Source organism: Haliaeetus albicilla, chromosome 16 (genome assembly GCF_947461875.1).
Source record: "Haliaeetus albicilla chromosome 16, bHalAlb1.1, whole genome shotgun sequence".
NCBI classification, from domain to species: Eukaryota; Metazoa; Chordata; class Aves; order Accipitriformes; family Accipitridae; genus Haliaeetus; species Haliaeetus albicilla.
Genome location: NC_091498.1, coordinates 6,148,154 through 6,165,571, shown reverse-complemented (window position 1 = coordinate 6,165,571; position 17,418 = coordinate 6,148,154). Strand labels below are relative to the sequence as shown.

Sequence of the window (17,418 nt, the reverse complement as noted above, 5' to 3'; positions counted from 1 at the left end):
CCAGAAGCAGACTCACCATGCAGTAAGGATGGTTTCATGTTGTTCAAGTGAGAGACACATCTCACCTGCTGTGGAGGACAGGCCGTAGCAGGTGGACTCCAGCATCTCCAGAAGAAACCACGTGGCCTGCCTTGCACAGAGGTGCAGGGCTCCAAGAGCAGGCTTACTGGAAATAGTTATTAAGAATAATTTCTCATTTGGCAGTCATTACATCTCATGCTAGAAAAACACAAAATGACATGAAGCAATAGTAAGCAGCCCATAAAGGACTTATTCATTCTTCTCACTGTGGTTAGATTTGTTGTTAGTTTCTTTTTTTGATTCAAATTGGGTTGTAATAATCAGAAATCATTAAAAAAGCATGATGGAGCAATCTGAGCAGGATTATGGCATGAACAGTTTGTCATGTTTCCTCAGACTGCATGAGAGGACTACTGGGCGAATCTAAAGCACTGGACTTTCTGGAAGTGACAGCCTGGATGCTACTCACTTCTTGTCCTTGGCGTGTGATTTACACACTCATTGAATCTGGTGTCTGGAGCAGATGAATTCTTTACAGTGGGGGTTGTGTGGTGCAATGGAGGGACAACAGGTCTGAATTTGTCATCTGAGGGGATTGTAATCACAGTAATTAACAGTATTTGTAGATTTTAGTCTGGCTGGCAATAAGATTTTACACAGTGTATCTTCCGCAGAACGATTTCTATTACTTCGAGCAGATAAAAACTGACATAGGTTCAGAATGACTTGGAAAATCAATAAGCAATAAAACTTAGCATGAAAACAAATAAATTATCCCAATCAGAAAAAAACACTGAGAGACCGTCAAACTAGTTAGACAGATGAAGTCAAATGTCACTCCAAGAGATGAGCAGTTGTTAAGGCAGAGATGCCAGGCTCCCTTTCAAAATATTTTCTCGACCTCTTTCTCTCTTTAGGATTGGGCTTGCTTCCATCTGCCAAACCAGTCTGAATGAAGCAGAAAAAGATAGACAGCCTATAAAATACCTCATCTTCCTAGAAGGTGTTTTCCTTTGTATTACTCTTCCATAGTGAATTTAACAGTGGCTAAAAATGCCCTTTGGAAGCTGGTACTGCGGTCCTCTACTTGCATCTCTGTCGACAGTGGCTCAGCAAATGGAACCGTGGGCCTCGGGGCTGTCACGCTGGCCCGATTTGAGACTTTGTGTTGAAGGGGAAACTGAAGTCCAACCCGGCGTATGTTGCAGAGAGCTGGGTTGGAGGCTGGGATGGCATTGGAGGGGTGTGGGAACCGGCTGTGGCTGTCGGGGTGTCTGTCGCTCACCACGAGAGCAGTTGCTCTCTGCACAGCAAGACACCAGGAGTGCGCCTGGAATGAGTCACCCTGCCTACGCTGGGAATGGGAAACCAACTTGTACGAGTGATTAACTAATTAAAATGCACTAGAACAATTGCAATTGAATGTCTGTCTATAACCTTCAACTCTGGCTTACTGGTACATGAACCTTGCTTTACGCCCTGTGCAAAGGAGTGAATTTAATGTGCTTGGACTTATCTGTTCAACCTACCAAGGAGGGTACCAACAGCTCACCCTGGTACCGATGCCTCACCTCACACAGCTGGACTGTGATTATCCATTTATATCTTATGGGGCACTGAATATGTTTGAGACTAATGATTTAAGTCAATATGGACTGGGCTAGGAGAGCTGCTAGGCCTAGATGCTGGCAGGTGTTGCTATTATATGTCTAAACAGTCTCAGTCAGTTTCCAGCAGCAGAAGAAATATTTTTTTATTACGCATAATTGTATGTTTTTAACTAAATTAATCACTGGAGTAGATCTAGTATTTGGTTCAACAGAATTGCACCGTGCTACACTTATTCTGAATTTGACCCTCTGGCTTTATGTGAGCTAAGTCTGTGGATGTTAATTATGGTGGGAGGAAAGAATAATTCACCGATTAAAGTCCAGCTGGGTGCTCTGGAGCAGAGCTGGCTGGGCTGTTGCGCTTGGTGGCTATTGCAAAATATTTGGGGGTTGACTTGATATGAATTGTGTTTTCTCCAGCTTTTTAGCAAAAAGAAACTGAATAAGAAATCATTCCAGCTTGAACAAAACATTTGCTTCATTTGGGGGAGATTGTGAAGTCTTTGTTGTTCAATTGTCTAGAAAGATGTTGAGTAATAAAATCCCATTTCAATATAAAACATCACAATGTTTTGATATGGGAATTTGAAGTGGGGGAAGGGGACCAGCAAGCTGAAGTGAATGAACTCAGCACTAGCTCATGACATATTATGGGTTTACCAGAATCTGGGTTTTTTCAACATAAACCAGCTGAGCCCAGCTGTACTTGGAGGAGGTAACCTCAAGTCCTTGCCTGTCACAGGCTCCTTGATGGACCTCAGGTGAGCCCTTTGCCCTTTAGACCTCAATGAAGGGCAATTTAAAGGGAAGTTTCAGAGAAAAAAGTAAAAATCTGTGTTTTCACAAATGGGTAATTCATGTAGTGTTTATGTCTAATCTAAAGGTTTCATTTAGATCAGTTCTTTTTGATCTTGACCTTTTCGTCCTTAATTTTTTTCTTTCTTTGTAAGTTAAGTAAAATTTTGAATTGGAAAATCAGCCTAAACAGAAAACCAGAGCTTTTAATTAGGAAAATATCAAAACAGGATGTTTCAGACTTCAAAAGTTTTTCAACACTTAAAACTACAGATGAGTCAAAATGGACCTTTTCCTCTGAAAAGTCCTGGTTCCAGCACATCAGCATTTCTTCATGGGAGAAAAGATGAGGGCATTTCCTGGGCAGTCTCTGAATATTTCTGGTACCTGCAGCAGCTTTTTAAAACCCTTTCACATACTTTCACTTTTACCCTCCCACACACACTGCTGCGAAATAAATCCTTTGGAAATGGAAATCAGGCTTGAAGTAAACAGATTAGTAATGGTTATTTGGTAACACTTTATTAATTAAATGTCCTAAATGCATTTAAACCTAGGCATTTAATTTAGATTTATAAGGATAATTTAGATTTATAAGAATCGTTATTATACATTAAGTACAGTAAATGCCAATTGATTTTTATAGACAATATTTACTGAGGTGTAACCACACTGCAAAATTTAATTATCTTCATACTTAGTTAAAAGGACAGTACAAAGGTTTCAGAACCAAGACCTTGTGTAAGGACTGGCAGGGTTGGGAGTTGCTGCTGCTAATCTCACCTTAGAAAGCCCACCTTTGCCCTGTCCCGTATCTTCTGAAGTCATTTCCATAAATGCCAAGTAAAAAGCTCAACACGCACTTTTTAATGTGAAAATCTTTCACCTCATTGTTCTCTGGCTGTCGGCTGCAGCTGGGCGGAGGGCAGCACACAGGCAGTTGCCTAAGGACTGAGAGGTTGGATGTTGAAGCTGGAGCTAGTCGCCTTCAGCATCCTTTTTGGTAGGGAGAAGTGTAATGGATCCCATCAAATATTTTCTGCCGATATGGTGCATCGTTAGGGCCCATTCTTAACATAAGAACTTAATAACTTTTAACATCACTCATCATAAAAAAGGGCCAAGGTGTAAGGAAAACAAAATCGGGGAAGCCAGTGGAGTCAGTGGTTATGAGCAGAAAAGGACATTTTTGACTTCTGCCATGGAGAAGCACTGATTTGTCATTCTGGGACTGTTGATGGGAAGGGAGCCCCATCAACACATCTCCATCCAGGGGGGAAAATTTTAACATTTTCAAGTCGTCGTATGTGGTTTCCAAAACAGAAAGTGTTAATCCTTTTGTTCCAAAGGACTTTTTATTTTGCCTTTGAGTTCTTTATATAAACATACTCTTGCCATCTGAGCAGCTTTCATTTTCTTGTTAGCCTGTGTAGGAACTCATTCATAAATCTGGTCAGATATATCTTCTACTTCTTGGTCAGAGGCAACCCAGAAGTTAGTGCTTGTGTGGATGCTGGCCAGTCCTGGTTAGAGGGATGACAGCAGCCAGTGCTCTTGGGGAAGGAAAGCAGGGAGCACAATTCCCCAAGCCCTGCTGATAAAACCACATGCAGAACCAACATCTGCAGCAAGGTAAAACACAGCCTAAATAACCAAAACTGTGGTTTCCAGTCTTTCAGTGGTGGGAACCTGCAGCAAAATAATTTCCACTGCTGTCTTCCAGGATGGAAACATCATCAGTGCAGGGATCTCTTGCTGTTTCATTTTGCAAAACTTTTTATAAACATTTGATTCATTGGCAGTTTAGGAAGGTTCATGTTCCGTAAGCTTCGCTTGGAGATTTGAGCAAGAACGAGCCCAGAATCTCAAGCAGAGGCCAATGAGTCTCACCTGTGTTCATGTCAGCCCCATAAATCAGCCCAGACACTCAAACAAGTTCATGAACCTTTGGGAAACTTTAAACGAACCTGGGCTGAATCTCCAGGCTAGATGCACAGTTCTCATAGGAAATAATTCACAACATGCAGCTCGGAGGGCAAGATAATGATTTCTAAAGTGAAAATAACATAAAGCATAGATATTATGTGGGATAAACACATTTTTAATGCAGTTATGCTGAAGACTTTGCTGTTGTAATCTTGGAATGTAAATTTGCCTGCTCTGACCACTCTTGACTTTCCACACATTTTTCTCTTTCTCAGACAAGTACCAAAAGCCTACAATTCTCATCAAAATTAACGTAACCTGAAGTGCTTTAAAAACTCTGCAAAATCCAGCCCATGCTCTATATTCTGTATTGTATCTCTTTAAGATGCAATATTGCACATTTTTCCAGATGAAAAGTGATCCACTGCTCTATGGGGTAATTTGACAGCTAAATTGCTCAGTGGTCGTAAGGAATAACAGTTCAGCTGCAAGCCTGTGCATCGGGCAGGGGATGAGCATATGGCCGAGAGGGTGCTTTGAGTGGAAAGATATTGTGCATGGGGAATCTAGCAAGCAAATGAGGTGATCCTGTTGAATCTGTAATTGAGATAATTACTTGGAATATGGATATTGAGTTTGTGAAGGAGGAGCTTCTACGTGTGTGCTGGTGCCTATATTCATGTGTTTGTGTGGATACATGAATATTTGAGCTGACTCACTGGTTGCAGTTTGGGACCAGTTGAACTCAGTGATGATGCTTTTAAGGAGGCCAGGCTTTTATTCCTGAGAATGTCAGTCCGTGTATGTAATATTGGAGAAAGAGCGACAATTAAGGTGGATTTTAGGAAGGAGCCAGGCTAGGTGCCCACATCACCATCACCCAGTGGGAACAAGGCTTCTTTGCAAATTCCTGGGATAATGGGGATGCAAACAAGAATCATAGTCTAAAATCCTTCCTCCTAGATGTGCTCTGGCCATGAAGTTGAAAACTTTTTCTGAAGTCTTTGGAAATTCAGGTTTTACTTTGCAGCCACGCTGTGTAGTAGATGCGTTCATGTAGTACAGGCTTGGGTGGTAGAAGCAAAATTTGACTGGGCTCCAGAGAGGCTAAAAGTCGCAGCACTGTGTTTGTGCCATGCTGTGCCGAGCTGGCTGACCGAGCCGTTCAGCGGGTGGGCTCAGTGCCTGAGCAGCGCAAGGCCGTGTTAGCAGGCAGTCAACTTTGTAGGTACATGCTCTATTCATGCACTGGGACCCAACGTGAGCTCCTTCGTGGCAGCTTGCCAGAGGAAGGAGAGCAGGAACCGATCTGTCGCGAACACTTCTTCACTCTCTGCGTCTGCCATTCTGGGGCAATTCTGAACTAAAACTGCTTCACGTGGGCTTCTTCGACTTTACATCCCAGCGTGTCCCAAATATTCAAACCTTGGCCCAGGACATGCAGACACAGCAGTGGAAGGGTTAGAGCTTGATGGCTTTGCACAAGACCAATGAGCCCCGGCCCGCTGTCTGGACCAGCCTTATGCTTATAGCAATTTACTGACCCCCTTGTCCTCTGGGTATTAACAAGCAAAAATTATACTTGGACAGGGCAGCAGCCCCAGAAGTGAGGTTTTTCTTTTTGTTGGCCTTACAGAGAATGACCAGACAGAGAAATTAAAAGAGAGATTAATATACTCACACACACAAATACTGTGATGAAAATGAAGACAGTTCTGTTGTGTGAATGTTTCAAGGAGCACAGAGCACTGGGAACATGTTCCAAATGTCAAATGGATTATACTCCAGTGCCCTTATTGTTTCATATAATTCTCATCTAATGTCACCCCTGGCAACAATAATACAAGTCTCAATATTCACTTTGATGTAGCCTCACTGAATATTTTTAAGCAATGAGGAAATTGCCAGGGGGAGTGAGAGAAGGAGGGGCAGGCGGGGCGGGGGTTGCAGTTGCACCCAACGGAAGGGTGACAAAACAGATCCCCGAATTAAATCCATCAGAAAGATTGAGTTTGCAATTTCAGGGTCCCTGACACCTGTGCTGCTGAAGCCTGGATAGGCTCGTGTTTGAGTTTTAATCATGAGGTTTGTCTCCACTGGAATACAATTAGGGAGCCCTGAGCTTGAAGCAAACAGATTGGAGGAGCACAGTGTGAAAGCAAATGCAGTAACATGAAGGGGGACAAATCATCTTAATTTTGCCGGGCTGAACAGAGCTGTCACATTACAAGGTCAGGCCAAAGCGAGCTGATTTTGTGGGAAGGAAGGATAAAATGACTAGAAAGGTGGAAAGTGCAAAGGGGCAGCATGGGCTTGTCCTCTGTTATTTTATTACTCTTTTGACCCCAAAGGTTTTCATAAAGTTGATTAACAGATATAGCAGCCGACCCCCGAGGGCCTGATACAACCATTATTCCATCCTCCTTCCAGGCACACTCTGCCTGCTGCTGCAAAGGCGTTTGCACAGTTACTCTGCAGCACCATCACTGAGAGCTGGTCCGTGTCCCCCTTGCACCCGGCAGAACGAGGGTGGCACGGTGCAAGGAGGGAGCAGGGGACAGCACAGCTCCACCTTCTCTGCTGAGCACCAGGCGATCTGCTGAGCAGTATCTCTCCTCACCTGCCTTAGAGCAGTGACCGCTCTCACCGCGTCTCCCTCCCTCCACCCCAGGCTGGATCCATGACAAGGTTTCCCAGATTATCTCAACACCTCCTCTCCCATGCCCACACCACTGCACCAGAAGAGCCCATCCTATATCTGTCTCCTAGAAGCTGTATTTCTTGTGTGAGGCTTCTCTTTGCACATGGTATGGGAGAGGGGACAATATTCTGCTTAAATGCTTTGAGATGCTGCTGACAAACACAGTCAAACTGGGGTTTAGGTCTACTGGGAGTTACAAATAAAGCATTTTTCCTCCTGCAGGACCTCATCTGGGAGGCACGTGGGTGTCCAGGCACTACAGATGGGACCAGGACAGTTGTACCCTTCTCTATCCAAAATTTCACTGGCCAGGAAGCCACTCAGCACAGGGTCAGCAAGTCCTCTCAAGGGGCTGGACCTACATTTGAAGCAGTAAGAGTAAAGGGGAATTAGGAGCGTTCAAGCTTTACTCAGTGCAGGCTCTACTCTTCAGAGCATGAACAAAATCTCATTAAAGTCAGTCACAAAGTTTATGTCCTGTTGACCTGAAAGGAGGTTGGCTCAGACAAAATCTTTTTACAGGAAGAATGGAAAACATTTCAAAGCAATTAAATCAGAGTGAGATGCTTCGCCTTTCACTGTATTCTCCGAGGAGTGTCCTGGAGTAGATGCTGCAGTCTGTTTCAGATTGGTGCTGTCATGCCAGACGCCCAGACCTGGGAATGGGCAATTTTGGGTCCATAGTATTTATAATCTCAGTGTGTGGCCTCTCTTCTGTGTCCTGCTGTCTAAGCTGATTGCACAGTGTTTGTCTTATTCCAAGAGCCATCATATGTGACATGGGCATAATGTTTCACTTCTTATTTCTCCCTTAAATTATAGGAGTTTCACTGAGCTCTATGATTTGTGTGGTCAGTATTACAGGCATCAATCACAGCTTGCCTTTTTCCCTCCCATCTCTAATGCCACAAGGTTTCTTTCCTTCACTGCTCTCCATCCTACACAGATCTAGTGTGGATTAAAGAAGCTGTCACTTGTGGAGGAACTGGAAGGACAGAGCAACATAAAATGGCTAGAGGTCTGGTGTTGAATAGGTGTGCAAAAGAACAAAATATTGTCAGCATGTACGGTTATAATCTGAATATCATCTTATGGTTATCTTCTCATGTTTCTCTAGAGCAGCCACAGGACAGGGATTCAGAAGATGGGGTCAGTACCTGACAGGCTCCTGCCCTTCTGTGAACTCCAGCACATCGTACCCCCAGTCGTGTCTTTACTCACCCCATCCCTTTTACTCCCTCTCTTTGGTTACAATTCTTGGACCAAGTTTCTCCCTGATCATAAATGGTTGGAAGTATGTGTTTTGTGTAGGATCTCTCTGTAGTGAAAGGAGATGCAGACAGGACCTGCGTAACTATTTCAGGCTTGGATACCACATTACTAACATGTAGGGAGATAAATCCCACGCGATGTTCCCTCTTCAGTCGATGAAAACAGACAGATGCCCTACAGAGGCCAGCTTGGGTCCTCAAATAGTCTGACACTGCCTAAAGATACCCATATCTTGCTGTTGACTACAGAGGCCAACTGGACTGACTTGCTTCTTAATTTAGGTAGTTAAGTGCCAAAGTTGCACCTTGAAGAGTGGGTGTATGCTGCAGGTTGTATGGGTCATACCCTGCAAAAGGGCCTTTGGTTGGCGCTGGGATCCCCAAACAGTACAACAACACTGATTTTCATCATCATAAACATGTACCAGATCAGACTAACAGAGAATTAGGATATAAGAAAACCAGTATTCTCTTTAGAGGGCAATTTCTCCCTTATTCTCATTCAGCCGCTAGATTGGGCCCCAAATCTTCAGCCCATGATAGCTGATCAGATAGATAACTCTGTTGGAATCTCTCTTGGAAGATTGTCCCCTTTCCGGTGAGTGGCACAAGATGATTTAGCTTAGAGTAATCCAGCGCCAGTATCCAAAGAGGTGTCCTTTCTGCGCCCTTGGTCCTGCCATACCACTGAAATGCAATAATGGCCAACCACCTGCAACTTGTTTTGATACTGCTGATATTTCTTCTTTTTGCCGCTGCCTGAGGGTATGCACCAATATCTTAATACGTATATAAATATTATCCTTGTTAATCCCTTGGAGAAAAATAATATCAACAAAACTTATTACTATTTCCTGTGTGGCTGACTGAGTAATGTGAACCAGATGATGTTTATATTTAAAAAATGAAAATGCCAATAAAAAAGTAATTTAAAAAAATTCACCTCTTGGTATTTTCCTATTGCAAATGGAGAAATAACAAAGACATGCTACATCTGCATGTTAAAATTCAGCAAAGACAAATGGTCTTTATTACAGCAGTCACAGAAGTTAGAGCCATGATGGCCCCATTTCAAAGTGGCACTCCTAATTTTAAGTGTATACCTAAATTTTAAGTATTTCTGTGGGATGAGCTTAATAAAGCAAGAGCTTGTGAACATTTCTTGTGGGAGCACAGGTCAGAGCTACCAGGTCTCAGTTGTGCCCTTCACAATGCTGAGCTGGAGAGAAAGGTCTATTGCTGGAAAAAGCTGGTTTAACTCTTTTCTGTTAGGTAAGACCACATGTATTTACACAGATTTACATAGTTCTAGAACTCATTTATCCATACCAACAGCACAAGATTAAAATAAGGGGGAAAAAACCCATTAAAATCACACTTAAAGCCCTCCAAACAGGACAAAAGGCAGCACTGTAGCTGTAGAAATGGCCCCTCTGCATGTTGCATGCTGGGCACCGAGGGAACCCACAGCAAACACCATCGGTGGATAATTCTCGTCCCCAGTAAAGAGACAAATTTATGTGATGTTTATTAGAGAATTTATATCTGACCAGATGTTAAGCTGAGAAAACTCTTTCCAATTTCCTCCCTTTACACCTCCATTGCTTCCCAAAGTTTTCATCTTTCAGGCTATAATTATTACTGATTGATCCCTTTCATTAGATGATTTCTTGTTTTTTTGTTTGGTTTGTGTCTTTGAATTCTGTAAGCAAAATCCTTTTTGCCATTTTTGGTCACAATTATAAAAGAAAGATTCATCAACTACTACAAACAGAAAGGCCAAATTATAAATCAAGGGTGCCCATCATCTTCCAGAAATGAGAAAAATCAGGCCACTTTTCTAACATGATGAAAATAGAGCTCTCCATTGCCATTGTCTTGTGTTGCATCTATCAGACTTCAGCCTTATCTGAAATTGTGAACTGGCTATTGTTCAATTATAATTCTGTTGCAGTTCTCCCAATAGCTGAGTTTTTTCTTTGAGCTCCGGTCTAGCCATTTGTGTGATCAGATGCGACTCTCAGCTCACTTTAAAAAAACGATCAGTCGTCTTGTCTTTATGGCTGTGAAAAGAGTAATATTTAAAACACTGCTTCTTAAAGAGAGATAGACAGCAAGACGCTGGTATGAATTTCTCTTTCTCCAGTGTATCTATTTATGCTTATCCACCTAGCTAGCTGATTGTCTATCTGTCTTTCTAAAAATAACAGATGTGTCTAAAAAGTAATGTAGAAAGGGTGACAGTCACTCAGCAGAAGGCCTTGCATCATGTAAATCTTACTCGAGCCTTTCTGTGAGGACCAGAAAGGGTTTAGGTTTAGTGCTGGCCCTGTTGAAAGGGATGATCTTCTCCTAGTAAAAGCCCTCTGGCAACTAAAGGGCTCAGCCACGTGAACTTAGGACACAGGAGGATTGGTACCATCCTGTTAGGACTAAACATCTCCAGATCAGGCTCCATCTATATGAGACTGGGCAGCGGACTGTGCTTACACACCTCCATCCAGCTCTTGCAGAAAGACAGCAGTGGTCTTCCTCCCTTTGCCTCATCCTCCCCAGGCAGCTCTACCACCCAAGGCACTAGCAGCAGGGTTAGAAAAGTTTCTTTCAGTCACTGGAATAACAAAAACTTCTCTGGCAGGCACACATCTCCAGCGTGCCATGAATGAAACAATTAAAAATGATAAAAGGTCTATCTTGGTTCTGAACACTCCGGTTGAGTGAAGAGATAAGTCCCTCTTTCATTCAAAGTCATTAACGGCTCAGCGATTTCAATGCCATTTCCCATCGAAATGTATGAATTTTTAATCCTTTAATTGCATGTTATCCTAAACACCACGTGTGCTTTCTTCTTATTTATCCGCTTGCTTTTGTTGTTACAGGTAAATGCTTTTTTGAACTCGCTTTTATGGGGGAAAAAAACGCATTGTTATCTGTCTCTCCGCAGGAGGACAATGGGGGCTGCCGGCCTCTGCCGGTGAATGGCAGAGGAGGGGTGTCTCAAGTGACTTCTCTATTCGGAAGCCGCCTTTGGATGAGACGGGCTGCAATCCTGGGATCGGCATGGAGGCCGGTGAGAAAAGCAGGGTTTTTTCTTCCCAGTCTCTGAAATGGCTTTCGTGATAACAGAAAAATTAATTACTAGGGAGATTACTGAAAGAAATATTCTGCCGATATGATAACTGTGTTCATTGGAGACATCTGTTTGGTTTTATTTCTGAAGAAACTCCTGTGTTTTGCTCTTGGAGCTGTGAATGGATGGTAATACAGCTATTGTTGCAATAAATATGCATTCATTTCCGACCTCAGGAACATTTATGGAGCTTTGTCTACCCTGAGTTGAATTTTTAGGAGACTGAACACAATGGCTCATGCCAAGATTGAGATCAAATTTTTTTCAGAGACTGGGGAGATTGGAGCCAGGGATTAACTCTCGATCGCAGGCTTCATAAGTATAATAGGACTCATTTAACAGAAATAATCAACAGAACAAACCATTCCTAAGACATCTGACATTTGCTGGGAGGAAAAATTAGCTGATTTTTCTCGTCATGAAGGATCTGTCAGTGGCCCATAGTGACACACATCATATTTACTCTTGAACTGTCTTCAGTAACTTTCCTGTTGTGGATATATTTGTTTCTTGCCTGTGGACTAAGAGTAAATAGTCTGTGAAATTCCAGCTGAGTTGCAGATTTTGTCTGAGATGCCATTGCTCTGCCTTTTGCATTTTTACCTGTACTTCTACACATTTGGTATAAAAAGCTGTTAAATGAGGTCCTTGATGGTCTACACTCACCTTGCACTTTGCTGCAAATTGATGACATAAATTTCAGGCCAATGAATAATGTGGGCAATGGAGTTGAAGGCCAGAAGATATCACAGGAATTATTTAGATTATTTCCTCCATAGCTCAGGTCACACATGGAGTAATTCTTAAGCTGGAGGACATTAGTCTTCCCATTATGGAAGGCGTACTGGTTCAAAAGGTCAACTCTTTGGCAAAATTCATGTGTCACTCTTGTGTCCTGTGAGAGGAGGGAGGATATATTTGGATCTTACGAGAACACTTCTGTGAAATGAGTGCATGTGTCATAAAGCTGAGAATTTTCCTCCATACCTGAGCCTATTCCTTTCTCTGAGCCAGACTTCCAGGGTTTTTAGAATATGAAATGTCCATGGAAGATAGAGGGCTGAGGGTATGGTGGTTCTTGATATTCTTGCAAAATGGGAATGCATACTGCTGCTCTCCCCGCACATTTTTGTTGGAATTGTGATGGATATTGTGAATATGAGTGTTGCAATACCCTCAGGGTTGTCACCTTTTTCTTTTCTTTGACCCGGCTAGAACTTTTAAGTACCAAAAAGCTCAGAACTGGGCATTCTGCTCAAATTCTGCAGATTCAGCTAATCTATTGAGAATTTGGATAAGGGTTGGAGTAGAGTCTTGTGCTGATCTGAAAGCAAACATGACTATGAGGGCAGTTACACTTCTGGCTAAATACTCTAATGGCTGAAATCAGCATCAAACCACCTGTTATCATGTTCTGTGTCAGGATTTGCCGTAACTAAGGTCTGAATTCACTAACATTTACAGTTTTTCATTGCTTTTTTGGCTGAGAAGAGGGATTAGTAGCTGAAGCTAAAGGCTATGCTTGTTTTTCCCAGCCTTAGTTGATCATGCATAAAAAGGCACAACATAAAAAACTTCTGCACATCTCTGCCCAACCTTTGGAAGACAATTTTATTTTGAACTGGATCATTTGCCTTCTCTTATTGTACCATCATTCCATGTGGTATCTGGAGAGGACTTGTGGCAAGATAAGAGACCTGAGTGTGAAGCTTGTGCAGAACCCCAGGAGCCACATCACATGGACCAGAAGCCCTCCAGAATAGCAGGGGCCTGGATCTAAGGGATTCAGGAAGGCAAGAGAAAAAGAAATGTCATGTGACTTCATAATTTAGTGTCTCAAATACAACAGCAGAGGGCAAGCAGAAACATCCAGTGGTTATTGTCAGTTCTGGACCTACCAGATGCATTTTGCAACCCTGCCTTTAATTCAATCTGACACATACAGGCCCAGTAATACAGGGCCAAGGCAAATCAGGTCCTGAGATCTCCTTGCTAATATCGATGGTAGTTTGCAAACCTCTTATGGATTCAAAATGTTAAATGCAATAAAGAACATGTTTCCTTAAGCAAGCTATTCACAAGTCAAGACCAGATGTATGCTTCACACTGGCTAATATCCAGCATGACATGGCTGAGCAGGTATACGGATATTAATGTCTTTGTATTAGGATGCACAGTAAATATGATTCCAGCAATATCACAGGGACCAATTGGCTATTAAGCTAGAGGCTAAATTTGTTTTTTTAATGTTGCAATAAATCTTACTTTTCTACAAAGCCTAGGCAAATATTAAATCAAATCCCTTTCTTCTCTCCCCTCTCTTTAGTTATTGATTGGGGGGTATTATATATCAACTAACCACAAGGAGAGCACGCCATAACTTTGATGGATCGCCCATATATTTCTGGCACTAATTCTGTGACAAGTGCATGCTTTGCTGCCCACCCTTGTCTGTGCTTTATTTCAGTGGCCTTCTCCCCCATCCGATTCTTAGATTAAAAGATGGGAACAGCATGATGTATGAGGTCTTTCTAGGTGACTTTCTGCCCAAGGAGCTGGGTACCTTACTGCATAGGACAGAGAAATACTCACCCCTCTCCCAGAATAATGTTCCTTTATGCAAAAAAAATTGCTTCAAAAACTGAAGGAAGGAAAGGAGGTAGAGGGAAGAGGAAGACTGAGAGAGACAGAGAGAGAAAGAACTATAAACAAGAAAAGCTGCTAGGTCAGAATAGTAAAGGTAGAAGTCTTCAAACAAGATACAGTGAGTCCTTCTCTAGGGTCAAAGAAGTCTGTGCAAGCACTGGTTGCAGCAAAATGTTACATCTGTTACCAAAATGCACTGAGAATATCAGTGGTTTGGGATCAGTATCACCTACGAATTTATATGACTCTTTTTCCTGTTGCCCATCCCTGCAGCCCACGCAAGTAAATGTCCAGGATCTCATTGCACTTTGGTTCCGAATCCTTGCTACCCCATTTCTGCTGCTGGGGGGACCCAAAAATCTCCTTGCAAGTGTTTTTCAGGTCTTTGTTGAGGTCAGGGAGACTGGTGGAGAAAATCATTTCTCTCACATGGTTATTTTTGCCATATGAAATAACAGAAAGAAATGCTATTATGAATATAACATAATTCAGACTCATCCCTTAGCAGATTTCACTTTGGTGGGATAAACTTATCCCCGTCGGATTTCAAGAGCTGTCCACTGCTGGTTCCTAATGAATCAAACCAGCTCTGGATAACAATAATTTCTACAAATCTGCTTATCTGGGCTAAATGTTTATCCCTTTAGCTGCAAACCTCTTGATCCAAAATCATTGTTATAAAACATAAGCAGGGAGTGTCTGCAACAAGCATGTAATTGAAAGGCACTCACTTGCTCAGTTGTTAAAATGTTCAGCAGAAAACCAGGAACAGGAATTGAAGTGTCTGTTACCTACAGATTCTCCTGATTGATTCATTTCTATAAAATAGCACATGGGAGGCTTTAAAATCACTCCTTATAAAAAAAAACCTGAAGGTACTGGATGGAAGCCATTTGGTGAGTGTGGGACATAAGCAATTTGTGCGGTGTGATAATACGCCTGCTGGTGAGATGAACATATACTTTGAATTCAGACCCAAGAATAAATCATCAGAGACAGGAAGAACAAGGGAGGAAACAGAGACTCTAAAATAAAAGCTGTAGAAACATTACAGTAAAGCAAAAATACTTGGGCTAGATCGCTGTCTGATCTAAGAGCAATGAAGAAAAATGCTGACTATAGTCTGTAATTAATCTGTTGGGGCTGGCTTAAAACACCTCTTGCTAAAATTGCAATGTATGGAGTAAAAGGATTGATCAGACTGATAAAATGTGATCAGACTCACATTATGGTATTTGGCCAGCAAAATCATAGACATCTACTTCCAAGTAAATGCAGTGAAGGAAAATAAAATGGAACATTCAAAGTGGTACCTGTTAGCTGGCTGTTTGTGAAAACCACTGTGGCAATACTAGAAGATTGTCATAGATTGTTTTTGCAAAATGTCTGTGTTGTCTGTTAATTTAAAGAAGCTGAGAAACAATGCGCTATGTGAGCTCCTAAGAGTCTCCTACAGATCCTCGGTGTGATACTTCTTTTTGTTATCCTAGACAAAATTATTGCAATTTTCATGGAGGTTCACCATAGAAGGATGGTATCTGGAGGAACCAGCTTAGTGCATCACTAGGGAGAGCTTCAAGGGTTCTCCAAGTGGGATGGAGATTCCAAAGTCACCCATCAGGCCGGGGATGTAACAGCCAAAGAAAAGCATTTCACTGAAAAAATGGGGCTCTTGGGCTGCTCAGAAACGCCCTACACCAGCGCTGCTGCCCTTGCGTGACTGCAGGAGAGACCACTTGGCCGTTCCGAGCCTGCTGGTCACTGAGAACATGACGGGACATGAAGTGGCAGATGGTCCATTATTTACCATTATTTCAGGTAGACTGGACCTATGTTATTTACAGCTCCAAAAACTAACAGCAAAACCTTGGCTTTCATTCATGTGTGTCACTTGGCAATTTGTCTACATTCAATATTGCTTCAGTAGCATTCATATAAACAAATTAAGGGAGGAGAAAGCAACAAATGCAGCTTAAGTCTAATTCCCCTCCACCCACTGAATCACTGAGGGCCTTTAAGAGTGTTCAAAGCCAAATTACACTTCAGTGCACAGGATTTAATTTGCATCTGCCAGCTTCAGAAGGGGGATTTAGTCAGATAGGGCATTTGCATTCCATAAAAGGAGTTGATCTCTAATTAAACTAATATCATGTTTGAGTTTCCACAGTGATAACTGGGAAGACAAAACATGCAGGTCTCTGCAAGAGGAAGGAGCAGGCTCAGTGCACAGGAGGAGAACGGCTCTCCTTTTAAAATGCCAAATGCAAATGAGCATATTTCAATGTGTTAGGAGGGGTTGCTGTTGTATAGAGAAACACTTACCTTGTACTTACAGACCCATACAAGGTCTCTGCACCATTTATGTAATACTTACACTCAGAAAATGCACCCAGCTTGCTCTGTTCTGAGTGTGTTTTGCCAAGCGTTGACAAACTCCAGCACAGTGTGGGCACACTTGGCTCCCACTGCAGTGCCTCATGGAGCCGAGTGCCTTGCAGGATCAGGACTATTTCCTGGAAAAATTTAAAAAATCTCGTCTTCTGTTCTACATGCTCTAGCCTTTCTTTGTATGTGAAGTAAAAACAACTTTCCATTTTTACTCTTCAACCTTGATTAGGACACAGCTTGGTATATGTCCACAATTTTAGTCACGTCAGTTGAGCAAGAGTGATGTGGTGGCTTGCGATTAAGTCAAATAAATCGGAAAGTGCCCATCTTTCTCTGTGTACCAGCATTCCCAGGCCCACCCACGGGATGATGCTGAGTAGTCCTGACAGCCAGATTCTATTGAGCAAGTACAGAAAAAAATATATCAAACGACTAAGCAAAGATCCATTTAAAATTTTTCTTTGGTTATGCTGAATCAATATTTTTTTTTTCTAATTCCTGCTCAATGCAAAAAGGAAATTCTTTCAGGGCAGCTCAGGCCACAGGAGACAGAGGTATTTCTTACCTACCATCAAACATTCAGGAAAATCAGTAAACTGTGGCAATTATTTTCTCAGATCAATAGATTTTAAGGCCAGATAGGAACACAATTACAACCATCAAGTCTGATTTCCTGCCATACAATGTTGCAGAGTGATTCCTTTTCTGAGCCCAACAACATGGGTTTAAACTAGGATGTATCTTTTAGCAAGACATCCCATCTGGACTTAAAGAAACCAGATGACAGAAAACGAACATCATCCCTCAGGAAGCCCTGTAATGATAAATTAATCTACCTTCTTTAAAACATGACTTTATCTCCTGCTTTAATTCTTCTAATATTCATCTTCGAGCTACTGAACATGGTCTGCTGGGTTAGGGAGCTCCTGG

General features: G+C 42.2%; 1 long non-coding RNA gene across 1 annotated transcript in view; it reads left to right on the top strand.

The window, feature by feature from the left end:
- The window catches only part of LOC138689452 (uncharacterized), a 279,500-nt gene that overhangs the window by 218,118 nt on the left and 43,964 nt on the right, over positions 1 to 17,418 (top strand). The window contains exon 2 of the long non-coding RNA XR_011328282.1: positions 11,269 to 11,394. This is a non-coding gene — a long non-coding RNA (uncharacterized lncRNA). The remainder of the gene's footprint in view (positions 1 to 11,268; positions 11,395 to 17,418) is intronic.